Genomic DNA, 16,441 nt, shown 5'->3' on the forward strand with positions numbered 1-16,441 from the left:
GTGAAATTTTCCAGCAGTACTTCTCACAGTTGTAGCATCAGAATCCCCATGAGGACTTATTATCACTGAGATTACTGGGCCCAGCTCCCAGAGTTTCTGATTCGATAGGTCTGGGGCAGAGCTAAGAAGATGCATTTCTAATAAGTTTCCAGGTAATGCTCGTGCTGCTGGTCTAACTACCACAGTTTGAGAACCACTACCTAAATGTGAGCTCCTTAGAAAACTAGTTCTGAGAAAGGTGTTTATGGAATGTTGGCACTAACAAATTTAATAAGATCTTTTACTACATGACTTTTTAGGGACCTTAACATATATTTAATCTATATCTGCAAACTTCCAGAACAGGAATATGATACATACATTTGTCGTATTTATTTGATTACAGAGCCCTTATCAAAGAACATTTCACTGAAATAACAACTTTCTAGCTGTTGGTCTTATTCATGACCTCTGAAATGACATATAATTCCCTTCCATAAATAGACCACCTAATACATGAAGACAATAACTGATTTCCGTTGAGGATTCTCTTTTTCCAGGATAAGCATGTCTAGATTCTTCATCTGTTGGCCATATAAAATCGATAGGAGTCTGCACCATCTTTACCTCATAAAATACAGTGTCCTACACTCAGTGCATTACTCTCTGAGTGGTCTGACAAGTGTAAAACTGATCAGGACTATCTGCTTCCTTGTTTTTAAACACAACAGATATATTAAAACAGTCTAAGATATTCCTGGATTTTGGGGCAGTTTTCTTGGAAACAAACCAATCAACAACAATGTATTTTAAGATTTTAAAAGAAAAAACTAAATTCTCCTCAGAAACAATTTTCTTATATACTATCTAGATGGAAAAGGCGGTCAAGGAAAGCAGCTAATGCTTGTAACCAGAAAGAAGGCTAATTCACAAAGTTAAGCAACTCTAAGGTAACGTATAGCAGGACACATCTCTCTAATCCCAGCCTAATCAAATAATCAAGAGCATTCCACAAACACAGTATTTGTATTTCTTGTACTGGGCGGCAAAGTAATATAATACGGAGAAGTCTAGGTAGAATATGCTTGCAAGTAGATTTTATCTCATTTGCCAAATAAATCTGGTCAATTAGAAGATACCACCCAGTTAAGATGGCAGAGTAGTAGGGGGACCCTGAGTTTGCCTTGTCCCTTGAATATAGCTAGATCAACATCAAATCATTCTGAACAACTAGGAAATCGATCTGACGATTAAGAAAACAACCTGCACAATTGAGGAAGAGAACAGATGTGAGGTTCTGAGACATGAACTGAGAGAGAGAGAAAAGCGGCAGTACCTCAGAGGGGAGGGAGCCCTTTTCATAGAGCGAAGTCAAGGAGAGAGGGAGAGAGTGGAGACAGCAATGTGTAGGGTTCCTGCAAGACACTGTGGTGTGGGGATCCCCCTGGGTCACAATAAGAGAGAATGCTCCCCTCCCTGCAGTACATCTGGAAGAGTGTATATTGCCTCTCCAAGGACAAAAGGTCTACCGGACACCATAGAACGGCCATTAAACAGCAGGGGACATCTTTTTGCTGTGCTTCACCATACACTCCATGCACCTGCGCAGCCGTGGGACTCCTTTTCTGGGGCAGAATGGTGCTGGGCGCATCGCTGTAAGGCTCTTCTCCAGGGAAGGGCAGCAGGTCTGCGCCTTGCCAGGTCATTTAAGATTTGGAATTTTGAATCCCAGTCACCGGTCAGAGATAAAACACAGAAGTGCCAGCAGTGCTGACAGTCCAGAGACAGGTTGAAGGCAGGGATCTGACAAAAGCCTGGGACAAAGGAGGGGAGATTGTTCACTTTTCTGTGAGGGCCCCCTGAATAGCAGCAGCTGTGAATTCCACTCCCCACAGGGTTGAGAAGGTGGGTGACACCATCTTCCACCCCCCACCCCCACCAGCAAGGTCGGACTTCCAAGAGAAAAACACAGCACCTCCAGTGGAGGCTGGAGTTGCTTACACTAAACCCCACACCCCTGCACCAGGCTGGGGACAAGTCTGACTGTGAGATAGTGAGCGCAGCTGGCCTCTCCCTCAGAAGACCAACACAGGTCCCTTGCATGTACCAAGTGTACTGATCACAGAGTGCTCCAAAGCATCAGCTTCAGTTCTGGTGGAAATAGGATCAGACTTTCTTTTATTTAATTACTTTAAATTTTTTTTCTTTTATTTTACTTTTTTTCTTTTTTCTTTCAAATCAGGCTTATAGTTTTTTGTTCAATTGTTGTTTTGTTTGTTGACTTTTTTCATTTTTTGGATCAGGCTTCTTTTCTTTCATTATTTATTCTTTCTTTTTCTTTGGAATCAGGCTTACAGTTTCATGTCTGTTTGCTTTTTTGTTCCTTTTCCTTCACTCTTTTCTTGGATCAGGCTTCTTTTTTTTTTTTTAAATCAGGCTTACCTTAACAAACAAATAAAAGCACACCTAGATAAAGGTCCAAACGCTCCTCACTGCAAGCAAGGAGAAACTGTGCAGAGGACTGACCTGTGGGAAATAGCAGCCAAAACACAACAACTGAGTGCACACAGCATACACCGGAACACTTCCTGAAGCACCAGGTCCTAGACAGCGTATGACCCCTTCTTAATATAGTACTACTCTAGGGAGCAAGAAACATAACAAGCTTTCAAAATGCAAAAGACAGAAACCTAGACATAATGACAAGATGGAAGAAATCTCTCCAAAAGAAAGATCAAGAAGAAATCACAGCCAGGGATTTGCTCCAAACAGATATAAGCAAGGTATCTGAACAAGAATTTAGAATAACAGCCATAAGAATACTAGCTGGGCTTAGAGGAGTCCAAGCTGCCGCTGCTGCCACCACCACTGCTGCTAGAGAGGAGCAAGTCTTCAACTGGCACCAAGAAAGTGAGGATGGTCACCAAGTCATGCACTGAGTGTGACCAACAAGTTCCTACTGCATGTAAATCTTGTCCTTGTGGTTATGTATTTCTTGATAGGAAACTTCTAAAAGTAAAACACTCAGAGAAATCAACACCTTTTACAGAAATGAACAGTACCATATCTTTGAAATATTTGTGAATACTGTTTTTATAGGAATTTAAACTAGGACATACATAGTGCAGCCACACCAAGTAGAAACATCAATTCTATCTCTGGAGAAGGTTCTGTTAGTGAAAGGACTATATACAGTGGTGGTTTGAAAAATTTTATTTTGGGGATCTGAGTCTGAAAAATGAACCTCAAGGGAGACCCAAATCTGTTTTAAATGAAGATCAATTGAGAACCATGGTTGAAGCTAACCCCAAAATAGCAATTTGAGGCCTTGAACCAGACTTAGAGGAGTTTCTGCTACAATTTCTCAACACCTGGCTGCAATAGGAATGGTAAGACAGTTGGACACCAACTGATGGATGATCATAAACTGAGATGATTAGAGATGTGCTCATACCTTAAGATTTGAAAGAACAGAGACCTATTTTAAAGAAGATCATAAGCTTGGACAAAAAATGAAAGTGGTCTGGAAAATGGTTGGATGTTGATGAAGTTCCCAAACATATGTAAAAACCATTACTACAACCAAAAGAAGATTCTGGTAACAGTATGGTGGTTTGCAAAGAGAGTATTTCATTACTTTTAACTCAGGCAAAACTAACATTAGCATCTTATTGTCAAGAAGTTGAAATTATGCATCAAAAATGGATCTAAACGCACTCTGCACTGGTTAGCAGACATGGATGGACCTATACTTTTCCATGACAACATCTGACCACCATAGGTGGTGAAATCCCAGACAACCACAGGGAATAACCTAATAGGGCCAAAAACTTTTGCCATATCCATCAAACACACCTGACTTTTTATCAACAGACTACAACCTTTTTCATCATTTGGAACTCTAAGAAACAGAATATTCTACAATAATTGAATAAACTTTAACAATGCTAAATATTATTAATATATAATATTGGAGAAATTTATCATTTGGGGAGAGCAGTTAATGCTAACAGTACATATTTTGGCTGAGTAAAACTTTTTCTGAAAAATAAAAATTAATTAACTAATTAATTAATTTAAAAAAGAATACTAGCTGGGCTTGGAAGAAATATAGAAGACACCAGAGAAATCCTGTCTCCAGAGATAAAAGACCTAAAAACTAGTCAGGCTGAAATAAAAAAATGCTATAACTGAGATGCAAAACTGGATGAAATCACAACAAGAATGGAAGAAGAGGAGGAATGAATAGGTGATATAGAAGATAAAATTATGGAAAATTATGTAGCTGAAAAGAAGAGGGAAAGAGAACTATTAGATCACGAATATAGACAGGGAACTCAGTGATTCCACAAAGCACAATATCTGTATCACAGAAGTTCCAGAAAAAGAAGAGCAGAAAAAAGGGGCAAAAGGTTTATTTGAACAAATTTGGCTGAGAATTTCCCTAATGTGGGGAAGGAAACAGGCATTCAAGGCCAAAAGGCACAGAGAACTCCCCTCAAAATCAACAAAAACAGGTTAACACCAAGACATATCATAGTGAAACTTGCAAAATATAAAGATAAAGAGAGAATTCTGAAAGCAACTAGGGACAAAAGGTCCTTAACCTGCAAGGGTAGACACATAAGGTTAGCAGCAGACCAGTACATAGAAACTTGGCCAGCCAAAAGAGAGTGGCATGATACATTCAACATGCTGAATGGGAAAAATATGCAGCCAAGACTACTATATCCAGCAAAGCTGTCATTCAGAATAGAAGAAGAGATAAAGAGTTTCTAAGACAAGCAAAAACTAAAGGAGTTTGTGAACACTAAGCCAGCTCTGCAAGAAATATTAAAGGGGTTCCTCTGAACGGGAAAGAGAGACCAGAAGAAACAAAGATTAGAAAAGAACAGACACAATCTACAGGAACAGTGACTTTACAGGTAATACAATGGCATTAAATTCATATCTATCAATAATTATTCTGAACGTAAATGGCTTTGATGTTCCAATCAAAAGACACGACGTATCAGATTAGATTAAAAAAAAAAAAAGACCCATCGATATGCTGCTTACCAGAGATTCATCTTAGAACCAAAGACACCTCCAGAGTGAAAGGGAGGGGGTAGAGAAACATTTATTATGATAGTGGACATCAAAAGAAAGCCAGAGTAGCCATCCCTATATCAGACAAATTAGATTTTAAACCAAAGACTGTAATAAGAGACGAAGGACACTACATCATAATAAAGGGGTCTATCCAACAAGAAGATCTAACAATTGTAAATATTTATGCTCCCAACTTGGGAGCAGCCAAATATATAAAACTAATAACAAACATAAAGGACCTCATTGTTAACAATACAATAACAGTAGGGGACTTTAACACCCCACTCACAGCAATGGACAGATCATCTAAGCAGACCAAAAAGAAACAATAGCTTTGAATGACACAATGGACCAGATGGACTTCACAGATATATTCAGAGCATTTCATCCTAAAGCAGCAGAATACACATTCTTTTTGAGTGCACATGGAACATTCTTCAGAATAGATCACATACTGGGTAACAAATCAGGCCTCAAGCAGCACAAAAAGACTGAGATCATACCAGGCATATTTTCAGACCACAACGCTATGAAACTTAAGTCAAGCACAAGAAAAAATTTGGAAAGACCACAATTACTTGGAGGTTAAAGAACATCCTACTAAAGAATGAATGGGTTAACCAGGAAATTAAAGAATAAATAAATAAATATATGGAAGCAAATGAAAATGAAAACATGACAATCCAAAGCCTTTAGGATGCAGCAAAGGTGGGCATAAGAGGAAGTATAGAGCAATAGAGGCCTTTCGCAGGAAGCAAAAAAAGCCTTCAACACACAATCTAACCTTACACCTAAGGGAGCTGGAAAAAACAGCAAATAAAGCCTAAAACCAGCAGGAGAAGGGAAATAATAAACATTAGAGCAGAAATCAATGATACAGAGATCAAACACACAGAACAGATCACCGAAACTAGGCACTGGTTCTTTGAAACAATTAACAAGATTGAGGAGTGCCTGGGTGGCTCTGTCAGTTAAGCAACTGCCTTTGGCTCAGGTCATGATCCCAGGGTCCTGGGACTGAGCCCCACGTCGGGTTTCCTGCTCAGCAGGGAGTATGCTTCTCCTTCCTGTCTGCTGCTCCTCCAGCTTGTGCTCTCCTGCTCTCTGTCAAATAAATAAATAAAATCTTAAAAAAAAAAAAAAGATTGATAAACTCCTACCCAGACTTATCAAAAAGAGAAAGAACCCAATAAATAAAATCACGACAGAAAGAGGGGAGATAACAACCAACACCAAAGAAATACAAACAAGTGTAAGATAATATTATGGGCAATTATATGCCAACAAACTAGGCAATCTGGAAGAAATGGGTAAATTTCTAGAAACATATAAACTACCAAAACTGAAACAGGAAGAAATACAAAATCTGAACAGACCCATAACCCACAAAGAAACTGAATCAGTAATCAAAAATCTCTCAACAAACAAGTGTCCAGGGCCAGACGGCTTCCCAGGGAAATTCTACCAAACATTTAAAGAAGAATGAATAACTATTGTTCTGAAGCTATTCCAAAAAAAGAGAAATGGAAGGAAAACTTCCAAACTCATTCTATGAGGCCAGCATTACCTTGATTCCAAAACCAGACAAAGACCCCACCAAAAAAGAGAATTAAAGATCAATATCCCTGATGAATATGGATGTCAAAATTCTCACCAAGATACTAGCCAACAGGATCCAACAGTACATTAAAAGAATTATTCACCACAATCCAGTGGGATCTATCCCTGGGATGCAAGGGTGGTTCAATATCTGCATACCAATCAACGTGATACACACATTAATAAAAAGGATAAGAACCATATGATGGTTCTGCATCTCTCAACAGATGCAGAAAAAGCATTTGACAAAATATAGCACCCTTTCTTGATAAAAACCAAGAAAGGAGGGATAGAAGGAACATACCTCAATATCATAAAGGCCATATTGAGAGACCCACAGCTGATATCCTCAGTGGGGAAAAAGTGAGAGCTCATCCCCTAAGGTCAGGAACATGACAGGGATGCCCACTCTTACCACTGTTGGTCAACACAGTAATGGAAGTCCTAGCCTCAGCAATCAGACAACATAAAGAAATAAAAAGCATCCAAATTGGCAAGGAAGAAGTCAAACTTTCACTCTTTACAGAAGACGTGATACTCTGTACAAAATGCGAAAGACTGCCCAAAAACTGCTAGAACTGACACGTGAATTCAGCAAAGTTGCAGGATATAAAATCAATGCACAGAAATCAATTGCATTCCTACAGACTAACAACGAAACAGCAGAAAGAGAAATCAAGGAATTGATCGCATTTACAGTTACACCAAAAACCATAAGATACCTAGGAATAGACCTAACCAAAGAGGAAAAGATCAGTATGCTGAAATGTATAGAACACTTATGAAAGAAACTGAAGAAGACACAAGGAAATGGAAAAACATTCCATGCTCCTGGACTGGAAGAATAAATATTGTTTAAGTGTCTATACTACCCGAAGCAATCTACACATTCAATGCAATCCCTATCAAAATAACACCATTTTTCAGAGCTAGAACAAATAATCCTAAAACTTGTATGGGATTAGAAAGGCCCCGAACAGCCAAAGGAATGTTGAAAAGAAAAACAAAGCAGGAGGCATCACAATCCTGGACTTCAAGCTCTATTACAAAGCTGTAATCATCAAGACAGTATGGTACTGGCACAAAAACAGACATCTAGGTCAATGGAACAGAATACAGAACCCAGAAATGGACCCTCAGCTCCATGGTCAGCTAATCTTTGACAGAGCAGGAAAGAATATCCAATAGAGAAAAGACAGTCTCTTCAACAAATGGTATTGGGAAAACTGGAAAGCCACATGCAGAAGAATGAATCTGGACCACTTTCTTACACCACATACAAAAATAAATTCAAAATGGATGAAAGACCAAATGTGAGACAGGAATTCATCAAAATCCTGGAGTGAGAAAACAGGCAGCAACCTCTCTGACCTCAGTCGCAGCAACTTCTTGCTAGACATGTCTTCGAAGGCAAGGGAAACAAAAGCAAAAATGAACTACTGGTACCTCATCAAGATAAAAAGGTTTTGCACAGCAAAGGAAACGATGGACAAAACCAGAAGACAACCTACAGAATCGGGAAGATATTTGCAAACGTCTTATCAGATAAAGGGCTAGTATCCAAAATCTATAAAGAACTTAACAAAGTCAACACCCAAAAAACAACAAATCCAGTCAAGAAATGGGCAGAAGACATGAACACAGATTTCTCCAAAGAAGACATACAAATGGCTCACAATCACATGAAAAAATGCTTAATATCACTTAGCATCAGGGAAATACAAATGAAAGCCACAATGAGATACCATGTCACACCAGTCAGAATGGTTAAAATGAACAAGACAAGAAACAACAAATGTTGGCAAGGATGCAGAGAAAGGGGAACCCTCCTACACTGTTGGTGGGAATGCAAACTAGTACTCTGGAAAACAGTATGGAAGTTCCTCAAGAAGTTAAATATAGAGTTACCCTAGGACCAAGCAATTGTACTACTCGGTACTTATCGAAAGGATACAAACATAGGATACAAACATTGGGATTGGAAGGGGCACATGTTTATAGCAGTAATGTCCACAAGAGCCAAACTATGGAAAGAGCCCAGATGTCCATCGACAGAGGAATGGATAAATTAGAGGTGGTATATATATATACAACGGAATATTACTCAGCCACCAAAAAGAATGAAATCATGCTATTTACATCAACGTAGATAGAACTAGAGGATATTATGCTAAGCAAAATAAGTCAGAGAAAGACAAATATCATGATTTTGCTCCTGATGTGGGTTTTAAGAAACAAAACAGATGAACATAGGGGAAGGGAAGGAAAAATAACGTAAGACGAAAAGAGAGAGGGAGGAAAACCATAAGAGATGCTTAAATATAAAGAACAAACTGAGGGCTCCTGGAGGGGAGGAGGGGAGGGGGAGGGCACTTCTTAGGATGAGGAGTGGGTGTTATATGTAAGTGACGAATCACTAAATTCTACTCATGAAACCAATACTACACTATATGTCAACCAACTTGAATTTAAATTTAAAAATTAATAAATTTTTAAAAAAATTAACAGAAAATTTTTAAAAAATTGGGGCGCCTGGGTGGCACAGCGGTTAAGCGTCTGCCTTCAGCTCAGGGCGTGATCCTGGCGTTATGGGATCGAGCCCCACATCAGGCTCCTCCGCTATGAGCCTGCTTCTTCCTCTCCCACTCCCCCTGCTTGTGTTCCCTCTCTCGCTGGCTGTCTCTATCTCTGTCAAATAAATTAAAAAAAAAAAAATTTTTTTTAAAATTAAAAAAGATACCACCCAAAGACTCTGACCAGTAGGAATGATATTGTTATAGATTAGTTTTGTCGGCCATATGTTAGGGAACAGGAAGTTGTGGCAGGTCCTCATCAAAGCAATTTGGAGATCTAACGGATGATACCAGAATTAGGAGTTTTTCAATGTGGAAACAAAATAAAGGGGAAGGTAGCAGCCTGGACCTATAGGATAAGATCAGACTATCTTTTCCTAAAACAGTGGGCACTTCCCAAGATGCAAGGGCTTATATTTGGAGTTCAAAAACTAAGGCAGTGATGTTTAAAACTAAAGTTGATCACTTTCCTCTGCTTCCTTCTCATCAAAGGGTGCGAGTCAGCCCACAGCTATCTGGAATCATTTGCATGCCTGCATCAGAGAGTAAATGATATGACAAGTATAGAGGATGTAAATTTATTTTGAGAACTCAACACTGAGGTGTTAGTGAAACATGTACTTCTCTCATTAAGGAAATAAAGAAAAACCTAAACTGTTTTCTTTAGATTCAATTAGAAAACACCCTTACTAATAAAAATATTTAAAATCTAAGACTGGTATATACACACCCACGAAATAAGTATATTTATTTTAAAAATGTAACTACTTTTTCATAATTTCAAAATAAATAGTTCTCACCTAAGCCTTCTCTTCAAAAGAGAATAAAAATAAATCAAGTAACTACCTAAATTACTGCCATAAACAAAATATGTAGTTGTAGAATATATTTCTTAATACATTGTAGGATACTAAAATTGGTATTTTAATGCCAAAAATGTTTAGCCAAGTGCAATCATGTACAAACATCTGCTGAAAAACAGCAGACAATAAGGCCTGCAAATTAAAAACCACCTCCAAGAAATGTCTACTCCAATTATCTAATCAGTTCTCTCACACTGGATCTGATTTCACGGAAGTAGCCACTATTTAAAGTTGCAAATATTTACATTTTTCTTTTAAGTGAACACAATTCTTTTTCTTAGGACATACTTACTGAATATAGACTATGTACAGGGAGATCATGACAGGTTACAAAGATGACTAGCAAATGGCTTCTGCCCTCAAGGTTCTTCAGTGTAAAAGATAATAAAGATAAACACGGAAAGAACTCTAAATAAAGACTGACCACGGTGAATGCTCTTCGAGGTCAGAATGCAGGCATAGCTCTACTGGGTACGTATGCTTGGGTGTGGGAAAGTAACCTGGAGGAGGACTCCTGAAAAGTTTTTTTGGGCTGGCCTTTTAAGGATTGGTAGGATCAGGACACGCAAAGATGGTGAGGAAGGACATCCTAGGAAAATGAAATACTGAATGAGGGCTTTGAATTGAATAAAAGCAAGGGACATAAATAGGGTACAGTGAGCTTGGTCAGTAGGGTCAGAGTATAAGATTCAAAATAGGAGGAATGGAAAATGAAACTGGAAATGGGGGCCAATAGCCATGTCATGGAGGCACTTAATGTTAAGCTAAAATATTCAAACTATTCGATAACACTCAAGATTTTAGATTACTACTTCAATACCTAGAAAAAATGTATATATAAAACAGATTTAGGGGCAGGATGAAGAGAAAAGGGAGGGATAAAGGCCAGGTAAAAGGGTACTTACAACAGACCAGATTAAGAAATAATGAGGTCATGTATTAGAACAGTGGCAACAGGAATAGAAAGAAGGGAAAAGATGGGAAAGATATGGCTGTTGAGTGATTTCTTCGGCCACTACACCCACCATGCACCTTATCCCTCAGTCAAACCAAATCTTACCATTCACCATTTTTTTTATGCCTCTCTAATTTTGTACCTAATATTTACTCTGCCTAGTGAACTCCTATTCCATTCAGATGTAACAGCCTCTAAAAACTTTCCCCAGATTCTACTACCCAATTCATTAGACAGAGGTGCTCTAGATTCTGAGTATTTGTGAATACCCCAATTACAGCAGTTAATTAAACTGTATTTTAAGTTTTGGTACGCCTATCTGGTTCCCCCTGAAGACCGTAAGTTTCCTGAGGGCAGAGGTCCATACATTATTAGTATTTTGATCCAACCTGTCTTTCGTAAAGAACTTGGTAAGAATAGGATTCAATAAGTGCGGAATACTGAAAAGCCAGAATGGGAGGAACTTGAAGACTAAGTGACTAGAAGCTGGGAACCCACGGACTATGCCTTTAATTATGAAGTAGCACTGCAAACTTAATATATGATTGTGAAATAAATACATTTACAGCAAAGTTTCTAGTGAGACAGCACTTAAATATTCTTTTTTAGCAAGAGAAACTATCTTTTGAAATGCGTAGAATACTTCTATTTGTGCTCCCTTTGGAGCAATATATTTTGTTCTAAAAGAACCATCTCATTTCCCCTAATAGTTATGTAGAGGTGGAGTAGCTAGACACACACTGTCGTGGGGAAGAGGGCATAGCCAGATGCTTTTTGACTTGGCAAGGAACTAGCACACTGGTACCCAAAGTGTGTACCAGGGCCCACTAGGGTGCTGCAGCAAATTCATGAAGAATGTGCAGACATTTTATATTTTTGAAGGAAATGCACTGATACTCAACATCTGTTGGCCAAATTACCAGCTTGAGGTAGTTAATGGTTTCATCGTTAGATAGTTCTATACTCATTTCCTTTGTGAAGCTGGATTTTCAGTTGTGATTAAAAAAAAATATGCTGTGTGAAAAATCAGCATGGCACAGGAAATGGAGGTGGCAGTATCCAATTTGATTCCAAGGTTTGAGAAATTGGGTAGTGCCCAACAGGAACAGGCATCCTATGCATGGCTATTTAAGATTGAAATAAAAATATTACTTTCTTTCAATTTAGGTATATTACTTTTTTCAAATGGCTACTAAGCTGTCAGGATATAAATACTTATTAAGTTGTTTGGACCTAATTACTTAATAAATGGAATTATTAGGTACTTCTTTTGGCCTATGGCTGCTATGAAAAACATCACTCTGACAATCAAGGACACCATAAACTCAGAAAGTGGGAGACTCCGACCTACAGGTTCTGGAGACAGATGGAATCTTGCCACTGCTCTCCCAAATCTATTTGGCACTCCAAGCTTAAATGGGCTGGGAAGTTCCTTCTCTGAGAAAGGAAACCAAGATCCTTTTGAAGGTTCAAAGTTACTGAAACCTGTCATATGGGTTACTGCAGCCCTCATAAGAGTTACAGGTAGCAAGAAAAGAATACAGTGTAGTTCCCCTAGCCACATCACTCAGTTGTAGATTATACAAAGTTAGCCCTTGCTCAGTTAGCCTCTCTGGTTCTATGAGCTTGCCTGTAGAAGAGACCAGGAATATAAAAACTGAAACAAGGTCACTAAATAGCTGAAACGCTGGGAAATCAGACCTACTGTATTATGGAGTGGGTGGGCAGAAGTAAGTGAAATGCTGAATAGAAAGGTGCCCTTTTCTTTTCCCAGAACTGCTGGAAATTACTACCAGCCCAGCTAGGGCAACTTATTCAATTGCTGTAGTGATTCCTTTAGTTTACTTGGAACTGTTCTGGGCGTCAGAACACCTGGTTTAGGTGCCCTGGTTTTGATATAAGACTACATACTAGCAACAGTAGCAAGAATATCAAGAGTAACAGAGAATGGGAACTTTGCACAATTAATCTAGCATTCCATTATCTTTTCTTCAATGCAAGAGTCAAGACCTACTCTTCTAGACCTAATGTGCAACCCCAGAGCTCTTGAACTCCCCCTGGGAAATTTGGTTGGTCAGGGAAAGAAGAAAGACATTCTTGTATTACCAGGGGCTGTGGTTGAGTAACAAATGTGATCTCACTGGTATCCCAAGCTTGTTCAGTGGTGCATATCAGTTTCACGTTTAGAAAGTAAGAAAAAGTTGTTAGAGCAAACAGCTATGGGAGAAAAGCAAAAACCCTAAGCTTGCTTTCTTCATCTGTAAGACTGGAATACCAGCACCAATCTCATAGTTATAAATTAGGTAATGTACATAACACACTTTGCTCAGGGCTTGGCAAAGAATGAATGCTCAATAAATAGCAGTATGACTTGTCACCATCATGGTGGCAGTTATTGCATAAAAGGAAAAACAACAGATCTGCCAAACTGATAATAAAAATACACTCAGAAAATATAGAATGAATAAGGATCGGGTTAACTTGCAGTGAATCTGTATGCTTAATTCTAGGGATGCCTGGGCGTTTGGTCCCAAACTAGCTTTATAAAGTGCTGTTTTAAGTCTGAAACTCCCTTAGAGGTACTCTGTACTAGTCTGTCTGGACTGCTTATTGAAAATGTATAGACTAGGGGCGCCTGGGTGGCTCAGTCGTTAAGCGTCTGCCTTCAGCTCAGGGCGTGATTCTGGCGTTCTGGGTTCGAGCCCCATGTCAGGCTCCTCCGCTGGGAGCCTGCCTCTTCCTCTCCCACTCCCCCTGCTTGTGTTCCCTCTCTCGTTGGCTGTCTCTCTCTCTGTCGAATAAATAAAAATTTTTTAAAAAAATGTACAGACTGTGTGCACCTGACTTAATTTATTGTGCAATCTACTTTCAGCTATATGACCAGCAGAGTATCAAAGATTCTCAGTGAACTTGTGCCTTGGCTCCCCTGAAACCAAGGTTATCTTAGACGTATCTCGGTGGTTCACAGTTAGAAGACAAAGTGTGTCCTGTGTGACTAAAAATCACCTTAGTCATTTTTCTCCTGCTGCACCATACCTTCAGCTGCTACTAAAGCCTTATGAGAATCTCATAGGTTCTTTCAATTATCTAATGTTGTGTAGTGGCCACAATATACTTTGATGATTAATAAATATTTGGGAGATATGAGATTTTAAAATATTAGAAATTCTTCAGAATGTAAATTAAGGTCTATTTCTGGTCCTTATTTATAAGGATCTGACATTTGTGACAAAATCATAAGGAAGCATCCTTTACAATAACTTATATGCTTACTTTTATTAACTTCGAGTTTGGTCAAATGTATGCTGACAGCCCATCATCATTAGAATTTTAACAACAGACCACAAAGAAGATCTTAAGGCTAGAATAAGAAATGAAAATTATACAATGACATATATAAAAACAATCAGGAGTAGCGACAACAAAAGACACTGAATAATTAAATTATTTTCTATTCATTTTTAGGTTATCTGATAGTTCAGGTAGCTATTCAATATTTTACATGATCGTTGTGGATATCGATAGTAATATATCATTTATGCAGAAAACACTCAAATAAACCCAGTCTCATGAACTGAGAAACAAGAGATGACCAAGGTCTTACATTACAATTTTTCCTATGCTTTACCTACAAGGAAGCCACAGCTCCCTTATATTCATCAAGGATCAACTTATGCAACCCTCATCCACGAGCCTGGCGATGAAACTTGAAAGCCTCACTGCACATTACAGCTGAAAAGTAGAAGGTGCAGGGATGGGCAGAACTACTTCGACACATTAAGAGAAACAAGAAGTGAAAGCTGACTAATCTGAACGCAAGGGAAAAAGAGACAGAAGGCCCTTTGAGGGTTATTTGGAATAGGCTTCAACCTCCCCCTTCCCCCATACTAACAACTCCCAAAGCTGTAGGCATCAGTGATTATGTTTATAATGATGAATCTGAGTCACCAAGAAAGGACCATGATGTTCAGGACATTGTTTAGGAAGGAAGTAGATTATATGATCTGTTTAGAACTATTTCCATAAAAATACTTTTTAAAACTTTTTTTTAACACTTAACTAAAAAGGTAAGCATCAGTAATCTGCAAAATGTATTTATTCAAATGGAAAGTTTGTTCCTAGACAAATGTTGTGTAAATGTTGGCACAGCAACAACTGAATCTATAATGGGTCCACACTCTAAAGAGGAAGTTGTTTCTCTTTTCTGAATAAATCTCTAATATCTTGTGTAGTTGTGAATTCTCACAAGACTGCAGAATATGCTAAGCCATCCACTTACATGAGCCTCCTGTTTGTCACATGAACACTGACTTTTGAAACAATCTTTTCGAAGCCAATATCTGTTCACCACTTTCACCAACCCTGAATTGAGACCAGTGAAACTGCAAGAAAAGAGAGGAGTATAATATGGTGAAAAGGTCCTAAATTTATAGTCACAATATGCAGATTCCTGTGCCAGCTCTGGCACTAAACTGGCTGCATGATTCTTTATTTTCTTGCTTAATTTATCTGGGCCTGTCTCCTAATTTGTGAAGCTTAGGTGTTATATATGATTTCTTAGGCCCTCTCAGTTGTAACTGTGAAGTTTTATAACTGGAAAGATTTTTGTTGAGTAGGCGTAGTGTATCTTATCCAAATCCTTTTGAAATATGAATACACTATTTTCCAGCCAAGCAACCACCATCCCCCAAACCAACAGCAAATAAATAAATAACAAGAGAAAATCAACAAGTCACACCCTCCCCACCCAACCCTGTGCTCAGAATTATATTAAAACTACAACACGTCATATTCATAATTCCTTGTTTTCTTGCTTCTAAGCCATTTTGATACTATTATTTACTCAGCTGGTCACGCATACAATGCCTTCAAGGTTTTTTCTGGCTGAAAAAGGTATTAAGTAGGTATTTCTTATCATAGGCTGACGGAAATAACTTTCCTAAAAAAACACATACTCACATTCCAAAATGACATTTCATTTAATAAAAAAATAAAATTATGCAAATGCCATTTGGACCATCTTCCTATTTCTTGATAAGGTAGGAAAAAAAATTAAGTATTTCCCAATTGTATTTCACCTCTGTAACCTATCTGTAGAACTTAAAAGTTAATTTTTTCATAGGGGGTAGGTGTTCTAATTCAAACTTTGTTGTATAGTAGTGTTCATATACCCAATCAAGATGTCACAGATGTACAGCTTAGGATGATATGTAGTATATATATATGTTTTCATGGGAATTAGGGAGCTGAAGCCCATATTAGAACTCAGATATTTAAAAAATTAATTTGAAGTTACAGGACTGAGCTAGTGAGAGCGGGAAGCCTCAGGGTTTGAGAGAAGAAATAATCTTGAAGCTGCTTTTTAAGGACAATGTGGTGGT

At 38.3% G+C, this 16,441-nt stretch overlaps 1 protein-coding gene and 1 pseudogene across 2 annotated transcripts in view; one reads left to right on the forward strand and one right to left on the reverse strand.

The window, feature by feature from the left end:
* Positions 1 to 16,441, reverse strand: part of PRRG1 (proline rich and Gla domain 1) — a 140,306-nt gene that overhangs the window by 55,198 nt on the left and 68,667 nt on the right. The gene's annotated exons all lie outside the window — the stretch shown is intronic.
* Positions 1,575 to 3,392, forward strand: LOC148106981 (histone-lysine N-methyltransferase SETMAR-like; annotated as a pseudogene).

This window comes from Ursus americanus, chromosome X, assembly GCF_024610735.1.
Source record: "Ursus americanus isolate L20-20 chromosome X, mUrsAme1.1.p, whole genome shotgun sequence".
NCBI lineage: Eukaryota > Metazoa > Chordata > Mammalia > Carnivora > Ursidae > Ursus > Ursus americanus.